Genomic DNA, 10,240 nt, shown 5'->3' with positions numbered 1-10,240 from the left:
CCCTAATTTTGACCCAAAGGAGTCAACATCGCGCCGTTAGTGAGTTTTGACACCAAAACATATTTAACTCGGTTTTATACTTCAACTTAATCCATTTTAAGTTTATAAACCTTATTAGATCGACAATTGGGTCATAATCATCACCAAACCCTAATTTTGACTCTAGTCAAAATTAGTCAACCCAAATTCACCTAAAATGGTTCCAACACTTCCATAATCACTAAACCTAGTGATTAAACTCAAGATTAAAGCCTAATCAAGGCCAAATCTTCAACCAACCCAAAACTCACCAAGTGACAAGAATAACTAGTCACTATAAATCCATTTCATCATCTAAGAGGGTTTCACAACAAATTAAACTCAAACCCTAACTTGAATATCAAATCTAACAAATGTAATTCGAAGTTTGAACTTACCAATACCACCAAAATGATGCCGTTGACGAGTAGAACAACTTTAAAACCCGAGCTTTGGTGAGAATCCAACTCCTTCTTCTCCAATTCAAGCTCTCTCACTCTAGAACCCTTCCTCTCTCTCTAGATATGGATGAGAGTGTTTGTGTGAGTGAGAAATGAGCTCCAATTGAGTTCTAGATCAGTTTTGGTGACCCTAAACCGACCCTAAATGAAAAGACCAAAGTACCCCTCATTTAAACCTTTAAAAAAAGCTGAACATTGCATCAGATGGGATCGGAGCGCCGCTCCATATGGTTGAACGCCGCTCCAACCTTCAGGTCAGTTTTCAGTTTCTTGTTTTGGCCATAACTTTTTGACCGTAGCTCCGTTTTCGATGAATTAAATATCGTTGGAAACGTAATAAGATTTTCTTTCCAATGGTTAGGCTTTGAAACATCAACTCAAACTTTATTTAGGGTTGAAAAGATACGTACACACCTTGTCACTTCAGACAACGTCCAGTTTCCTTCGACATTCGAGCAAGCAACACGTACGTGCTTCGTACACTTCATACATGCATCGTACACCATAAATACATTATGTACAATAAATATTTGGGTCTTACATCACGCTATTACTCAGCCTATTATAAAAGAAAATTTTGATATTAAAGGTCCTATATTTCATTTGCTTAAGGATAACCAATTTAGGGGTACTGAAAAGGAAGATGCTAATGCTCACATTCGGAATTTTAAAGATATTTCTAATTTGTTTAACATTATTAATGTGGAAAGTAATGTCATCTATCTTCGCCTCTTTCCATGGTCACTAAAAGATGAAGCTAGGGAATGGTTAAACTCGTTACCTGAAGGAGATATTACTAGTTGGGATATGATGGTTGAAAAATTTCTAACTCGATTCTTTCCCGCATCAAAAATGTCACCCTTCAAACTGAAATTGCTAATTTTTGTCAGAAAACTAACGAGTCTCTTTATGCTGCTTGGGTACGATTTGGTCAAATGCTTAGAGGTTGTCCACAACATGGTTTGGATAAGTTTAAAAAGGTAACTACTTTCTATAAAGGTTGTGATATTGCTACAAGAAGAGAGATTTATACATCTGCTGGAGGAAACATTATGAGTAAAACTGCCGAAGAAGCTGAAACATTAATCAATAAGTTAGCTGCTCATTCCCACGAATGGCATCAAGACTTAGACATTTCTCGTTCGGTAAAATCTTTTAACTATGATTCTGAAGATATGGTTAAGGCTATGACTGTGCAATTGGGTAATCTAGGAAGGCAAATTGAAAAGCTTACTAAAGAAATGCATATGATTAAGGTAGGTTGTGAAAAATGCCAAGGTCCTCATGCTACTCTAGATTGTGTTGCTAGTCTTACTATGTAGAAATTTGAGAATGTTTCTTATGTGAATCAATATCAAGGAAACCCAAACTATCGTAATAATTATAATACACCTTATCCTGCTAATAATAAAAATCCACCTGGTTTCTTTCCTGTTAGAGCACCATTCATTCCAAATTCTTCTAACGCTCAAACACATAAGAAGTCTAATCTTGAAGAAAGCATCCTAACTTTCATCAAGAATCAAAATGAAGCTAATGATAGCATAAAGGCTCAACTTTACCAAGTGCAAAATAATCATCAAGCGTCCATTCAAAACTTAGAATGTAATGTTACTAAGTTATTCAAACTTGTCGAGGGTAACTGCTGATTCTGAAGTTTCTAAAGAAGTTCGTTTTGAAAAGGTGAATGTGATTAGAGAATTGAATAAGGTTGATATTTATGACCTTGGTTTAAGGTATTTAAGGGAGTTTGAAATGGTAGAGGAGGAGTATGATCAAGAAATTTAAAAGTTGACTTCTGATGAAGAAGATAAGTCACAAGATGCTAAGGTTCGAAGTCTTGATCGTGATGAGGTAATTTTCATGCATGAGTTGTTTGATGAGAAGGAAGAAGAGGTTGATAAAAAGTTTCATGAAAGTGATGAAGTTACTAGTGAAAAATCAAAATGTGAAAATAAAGAGGATTGGTTAGCTGATACTATGAAACAGTTGGAAGAAAGAATAAAAGAAGGTTTCCGCCCTCTTCATTCATTCAAAATTAAAATGATAGATCCATATGCATCACCTGAAATTCCTGTTGTTATGTGCACTGATCCAGGGGAATTCCAAATCCCTTGCTTAATTCGTGGTCCAGTTCTGTTATTGGATTAGCTGATACTGGTTCTAGCATTAATGTTATGCCATTCTCCGTTTATAATCGCTTAGGATTGCCATCGTTAGAACCAATAAAAGGGAATGTGTGCTTTGCTGATAGTTGTTTACATGAACCATTGGGGATGGTTAAACAAGTTGAAGTTATCATCGGTTATGCTTTCTATAAAACTGATTTCGTGGTTATGGACATGAAAAAAGATCCGATAACTCCTTTAATCCTAGGATCTCCATTTCTAGCTACTGCTCGTGCCACCATTAACTATGCTGATAATTCTTTAACTATTCGTTACGGTGCCATATTTGAATCTATTTCGCTAGTCCCGAGATCTGAAGTTCCTCGATCAAATGTGAAAATGGTTAAAACTGATAAAGAGGATGATGATGACTTTACCGTTGATAAAATAATGACCGAATTCATAAAAGAGCAATACAAGCTTAGCGCCGAAGTGAGAAATCAAATTCATGAGTTAAATGTTAAATTTGAAATGTCGTTTCGTAGGTGTCTTGACACCACATTGAATTTCTTGCAACAAATTAAGATGTTGAATGAGTATGAAAAGAATAAGTGTGGGGAAAATAAGCCTAAGGAGTAATCCCGTTAGAAGAATGAGTCGCGTAACCGACTCTATAGTCAAAACTACCTATCCCTATATATGTTTATTAGGAATATGTCGTTTCTAAGCATTTTCTTATTTTGATAATTGTTTAATTATGAATGTAAGAGCAATATAGCTCCTAAGTGTTAAATTGTTTAAGTGATGAAAGTTATTAATAAAATGTTGTGTTATACTTTGCATTATTTAATATTTTGTCAAGTTATTTAAATTCAATTCAAAAGAAGTCCGCAAAAGTGCTCCGCAATCATTCTATGATCCTACAATCAAGTAACATCACTCTTTCCCTTATTCTCAATTATGTCCTTTATTTATTACTTTCTTTTATTATAAATGCAATGAGGACATTGCATAATCTAAGTGTGGGAAGGGAAGTAATTACTCACTTAAAAAGATTAAAAGATACTACAATTTTCCCGAAAAAGTTAAAAAATGGGTACAATTTTAAAATTTTCAAAAGTATAATATTCTTAGTCAAACTTATGTCTTTTTACTAACTTAATCTTAATAATAATAATAATAGAACTACTCTCAATTTCGAGATAGGATTACTTGTTTAAGATAAAAATTTAAAAGCTAAAAATTGTGAAACGAGTGCAAACTTATAGCCACTACCATATTGCATAATAAGCATGGACCACTGAGGTAGCAAAAGAGTCCAAATAAGGGCCAATTTAGAAAAAATTGCCAAGTGTAAAGCTAAAAGCTAAGCATGGAAGCAAAAGAAATGAAAAAGGTAAAAAAGAGTCCAATGAAGGCCAACAAAAGAAAAGAGTCTAATGAGAACCATACACTTTTAAAGATCTAGTTAGAAAACAAAAGAGTCTAAAGATGACCAACTTTTATAAATTTGACTTAATAAACATAGGACTACTTGTAATCCTTGGTCTGGTTCAGACTAGTTCTTTCGAATAATAAAAAAACTAACTTCTTATTAAGACATATTTTTGACTTTGCATTTTACTTTAAAATCTATGCCCATTTAAAGTGATATAATTTATAAGGTTTACTTGAGGACAAGTAAAGGTTTAAGAGTGGGGAATTTGATAACTCCTAAGTTATACAGTTTTTTGATAACATTTTGAGGAGTTATCTTAGTATTTTAAAGACATTTTAATCCTCAAACACACTAAAATGGGTAAAATGGGTAAAAAGGTATTTCTAATGATTTTATCAAAGTTATGTATCAAACAGGATCAAAAACAGAGAAAATTGCAGAAAAGGCTGTGAAGCTGCCGGCCTAGAGTAAAGGAAGCCGCCGGCTTTGGAGTTGAATACGCCAGAATGTTCCAGAATTTCTGTAAAATTGGATGAACTTGTTGACCAAGTAAAAAGCAAAGGAAGCCACCGGCTTCATCCTGAAGCCGCCGGCCTAATGGACACGGTTTCTCAACTTATCGACCAAGTTCAAGTAAAAATGGAAACAAAATCAGAAATATTTTCCAGATCACTGAGGCCGTCGGCCTTCCACCAAGCCCATGGCTTAATTATGGCGGTTAAAAAATTTGTGCTTGCGGATTAAGTTAAACTTACAAAAGAAGTCACCGACCTAAGGCAAGCCGCCCACTTCCCACTGAAGCCGCCGGCTTGGCCACCATTTCTGAATATTATAAATAGAGGTCTCTGGTCACAGTTTTCATATGCAATTCATAGTTCAGTAATTCAATAATTCTATCAGTTCTTTTTTCTTTTTGGATTTTCCCTAAACCCTTAGATTAGATTTATTCATTGTAATAAAGAATCATTCACGTTTAATCCAAGTTTCTTGCATATACCTTTTTAAGGTATGATTCTATCTTTATTTATTGTTTAATCCATTTTATTTACTGTAATTGTTTATGTTCGTCTTCTGCTATGAACTAAAAGTTCATAGTGGTTACGTGGACGAAAACTGAACTTCATCTGGGAATCTGATGAAGTCGCCGGCCTCACCAACCCAAGCTGCCGGCTTGGTTGGAAGGAAGCCGCCTGCTTCGTGTGCTTCATCCGTACAGTTTATGGTTCTTTTCCAGATCTCTATGGTCGAGTTTCTTTAATAATATTTGAACTGTTTTGAATCTGTTTTGCTTAAATACACTTGTTTGCCATGCTTAATGATTAAATAACATGATTTTAGGATTAATTAGTACTTGATCCGATGATCTATTATTCGATTCATGCTACTTGTTTAGATCTAGTCCATCAAACTTGTTAAATTGGATTGCATGCAACTAAGTTAAAAAGCTTAATAGTGATAACTTGTTTAATTAGAATTTCGCTTTTATAATAGAGTTTGATATTTTTAGACTTAATCGAAGAACCTTTGTTTAGATTTTTTTAATTAATGATTGCATGAGAACTTAGTAGTAATTGACCTTCAGCTAGTAACTTGAGTTGATCTACTTAGTGTTTAATAGCTTATATGATTTGTCAGTCTATTTGCATGTTGATCCTCATCACAAGATTAATGTGTATCATGTAATTGAATTAAACATGAAGAATTAAGATGTTAGTTATGCACATCACATATCTAGCATATGCTTTAAGTCCTACTTGTTGAATGATATGCGACACTTAGCTTAACCTAATAAGGGATGATAGCTGGTCTATGATTATTATTCTGCTTTGTGATAATATAAGTTATGAAACTAGCCTAATATGATTCCCGTATGAGTTAGTTGTTCATGTAACTTCTTTTACTTTTATCTGTTTATTCAATTCCTTATTTTGTTTTATTATTTTGTTTATCTCTTAAAGCATCTCTTTCCTAGTAGATAAGAATGTATCCCATAAAAGACATAAAAATCTATCTTTAATTCTTTAATAAGAATTAAACTATTTAAATAAAACAACTCTTATCCGCATCTACGCTCTCTTGGGACGATAACCTAAAATACTACATCTGATCGGGTTTTGTTGCTCATTAGGGTGTTAAAGTGTATTAATAAAGGTTTTATAAATTTAAAAGTTTGAAAGGCAATTTAAGCACTGCACACTTTTGCACATCAATTCCTATTTTTAATCAAGTTTATGATAAGATGTTATAGATCTGAGTTATATGAAAGAATTCAAACCTGAAAAGATCAAAAAGAACAGGAATTTGATACTTAATTTTGAAAAATGTTGAGAAACCGAATCTGGGTTTGAAACCTTAATTCCTTGATTAAATCATATTGATTTGGGTAATTAACATGAAATCAAGTTCGTTCTGATATAAATTAGTTGATCTATCAATAGACTGAGTCTGATTGCATGATTAATTGAAGTTATGATAGATTCTGTAGATACCGAGTGTGTTCTTGCTACAATACCGAGTCTGTTCATTCAATTAACATGTTTATCTGATCTCTTGTGCTTTACATTGATACTGGTTTATGTTCTAAAGATTATGTGACTGAATATGCATGTTGAAGTGATAATATGTGAATTTTAAAGATACTGAATCTGGTTTTTGACTTGATACCGAGTCTGGCTTTTGGTATTTTGAAAATTATTTGATTCTATTCTGAAAAACTTGTATGCTTATTCTAGTTCATTAATATGACAAGTAATGCTGATTTGGTTACCGAATCTATGATTTTTCAAGGTTACCGAATGTGATCAAATGTTTTGGAAAATTGCCTAAGTGTTGATTAGATTCAATATGTTTTCATATTTGATTATTCATGATTGTGTTGCATATTATAAAAATTTTATTTGTTAATCATGATTATCAAGTATTTGTACATAAAATGGAATAAATGATTTTTATAACTTAGAAAATCCATAAAAAGTATACAATTTGAAAAATACAAAAGACTTCAAAGATATAAGGATAAAGATATGTGCTTTTTGATAACATATTTTGGTCTTCTATTTCTTATTTCAAACAGACAAATGGCAAACAATTATTTCATCAACACAGAGACAAACATTCCTGGAAATTACTGGCTAGCAATTATGGAGAGGCATACTTTATGACCTGCTTTAAGCTTAACTGTTAGTGTACCTGATACAGACTTGAGACTTCTTAACAGAACTATCAAGTTTGTTGAAGCTACACAACCCAATGCTGCTAATCTACAAGGAGAACCTGCTCGGTTTGAATGTGAGCTCAGAGGGGTACAGGGATTAAGGAGAATAACAAAAGCTGATTTCAGGAGGATCTTTCAACTTCATCTTGTACAAAATGCTCATGCTCTTCCTGCTACTCAACAAATGTTGAATTCTATATTTCAAATGGGATATAATGGAGATACTCGGGTTACACCTGCTAAGTTCCAAAAGAAGTTATTACACTTCCTGTGGTATGTGATCTTCTTGATCATCAACCGATGTTTCCTAATGACACAGAGTGGATCTAATAGCATGACGGTCCCAATGCTAAAGCTCTTCTACTCTTTTACAAGAGTAGAGCATCCAGATTATGCTGAGTTATTGTGGGATCTGGTACAGGCTCAAGTGGATAAGTCAAGGAGTGCTTATGTTCCTTGCATGAGGTTTTTCTGTCTATTTATACATGATGCTATAACCACTTGCAGAAATGCAAATATTTTTATGCCAGGTACACAGGGAATGACAATGGTGAGATTTGGGGAAGTAAAGATGAATACCCCGGTGATTTCTGATAATCAATTCACTGCACCAATTCCAAATTGGTTGGTGAATTTAGCTAATCCCTTAGACGCACGAATGCGTACTTATTTTCAAGCAATAGAGATAACTATTCCGAACTCAGTACAACAACAACAACAACAAGTTGATCCAGCTGAGGTTCCAGCCCCAGAGGTTGAAGAGGAACCAGTAGTTCAACCACCCGGACCAGCCAATCCTCCACTTAGGATTAACCTGAAACGTCCTAGGGAAACTCAATAAGCTCAACCTGTGAGGAACAGAGAGCCTAGTCCACTTAGGATTGAACCTACCCTATACACCACATCTGATAGCAGTGAAACGGATTCATCAGCAACTGCATCATCTCCAGAACATTCTCCAAAGAGAACACGATATATGCCTGATGAGATGATTCAGACTCTGCCAACCCAATGAGTAACTAGATCTAGGACTTCGACTACTATCGTCTGCCAAACAATTACTCCAACCATTGGTGATACGGACCAAGACTTAGAGCCAACAAGGTCACCCTCACCCATCTCCGTATCACATCCAATAATAACCGTAAGCCCTACACTAAATGAAGCGCAAGCTTCGGTAGGAAAGAGAGCTGAAAGCATGGATGATAAAAAGATCAATCAGCATATCCAACCTAATCAGGACTTAACAATAAATCCTACGATGAAAGATGCTTCGACATCTCAAAAGGAAGTAAAGTCTTCCTCTGCAGTAAAGTCTGCGATGACTCAATCGATTGAGGAATCTCAGTCATTGAAGTCCAGAATGGCCGAAGGGGAGCCGAAAAACCTTGAAAAGGCACCCTGCATATCGGCTGGAAATCCTCTTGATATACTTCATCTCCGTGATGATGTATTACCTCAACGTACAACAAGGCCTGGAGGTCCGGCTTATCTTGATGAGGGAGATCTGCCGCGTCCCATGGAAATGAATCAACCTGAGAATCCTTCGGGATCTTTATCAGACTTCCAGCATACTGTTCCTTTGGTTCAAGAAATTGATCCATTGGTTCAAACCACTTCTCTTCCGAATCTTGAAACTCAGGGTCTGGAGGATGAGTCTTTAACTGAAAGAGATGTGCCACCTCATGGTATGTCAATGATTTCAGGAGTCGGGGATATAATCTCCGCGAGAGCTAAACCGACGGGTAGTTCTACTACTCTGTCAGAGTCCCATGAGACTAAAGTCATGGAGGCGGGTGATTCAATCGAATCTTCGCCGGTGACAACTCCGGTTGTTACCCAACCTCCATCAGAAGGAGATATCACGAATCTAACTAGTAGTATGTACAGCCCTACATATAAGAATAATACCGCACATATATCCTTACCTGCCCTCACGGCAAATCAAACACTTCCACCGACATCACCTCCAACAGATGCTGCTGCTGCTGTTCAACCTAGTTTCACTATTGTTTCACCATCTGGGTCACCTTCTCGGACTTCTAATAGATATGGATTTAGATATCTCTATGATAATGAGGTCGAGGAACTCTACCTTTCTGAATTTGCACGTAGAACTGATCTTGATGAAATTCGTGATACAATGATGATTTATCTTGAACAAGCAAGAGTAGTGTATCCTCTGTCTCCATGCAAATCACCTGGACCAATTTATATGCCTGAACATGTTGATTTCGATCCCGACAGTCTTCATGAGGGGGAGAATAGACATGTTCCAAGGTCAGGTGCTTTTCAACGATCAACGTATGAAGCTGATTCGTCTAGTCAACATTTTGGAAAAGACGATGTAGTTGATATTTCTAATTTTGAAAGTGATGAAATAGAGCAGATTCAACACGGAAGCTTTCTAGATGAATAGGTTAATCAGAGAGAAGGTGACTCAGAAATGTTAATGATTATGGGTGTGGTTACACAGACTGAGGATAAGTCAGCACCAGAGGATAATCGTAATTTTGATAACATCGAAGAGATTCTGAAGGGAACAAGTGTTGTGAATGAATTTAACGATCATCAATTTGTCAACATTACTACTCCAACCGAGGAATTTGGGATTCATTTTAAAAAAGAGATTTTCTCGAATGGTAAATTTGACAATACAACACCTCCTAATCCTGATGTTTCTTTATCAGAAATTGTTCTTAAACGTGGTGCTGATTATCAACTCAGTGTTGAAGAAGAGAAACTGATTCTTCGTTCTCCATTCATCGAACAACAAGCTTACAAGATTTATGGAGACTCTGATCTCATCCTTGCAGCTTCTATCTCTGTTCTCGTTGCATGGAAATATCATAAAAAAAACTAGAATACCTTAAAGCTTATCTGAGGGTTCGTGATAAATTCAAGTTGAAGAATGAAGAGAGACTTCAAGAACAACGAATCTCGAAGATTAAAATGTAGAGACCCGAACTTTTCCATGTTTATATATATTAATTGAGATTGA

At 35.3% G+C, this 10,240-nt stretch overlaps 1 non-coding gene across 1 annotated transcript; it reads right to left on the bottom strand.

Moving 5' to 3' along the window:
- Positions 1-1,336: 1,336 nt before the first annotated feature.
- LOC139846203 (small nucleolar RNA R71) lies at positions 1,337-1,443 on the bottom strand. Its single transcript, XR_011758935.1, has one exon. It is a non-coding gene; the product is annotated as a small nucleolar RNA R71 (small nucleolar RNA).
- Positions 1,444-10,240: the final 8,797 nt, after the last annotated feature.

Source organism: Rutidosis leptorrhynchoides, chromosome 4 (genome assembly GCF_046630445.1).
Source record: "Rutidosis leptorrhynchoides isolate AG116_Rl617_1_P2 chromosome 4, CSIRO_AGI_Rlap_v1, whole genome shotgun sequence".
NCBI classification, from domain to species: Eukaryota; Viridiplantae; Streptophyta; class Magnoliopsida; order Asterales; family Asteraceae; genus Rutidosis; species Rutidosis leptorrhynchoides.
This window is presented reverse-complemented; position numbering and strand designations above follow the sequence as displayed.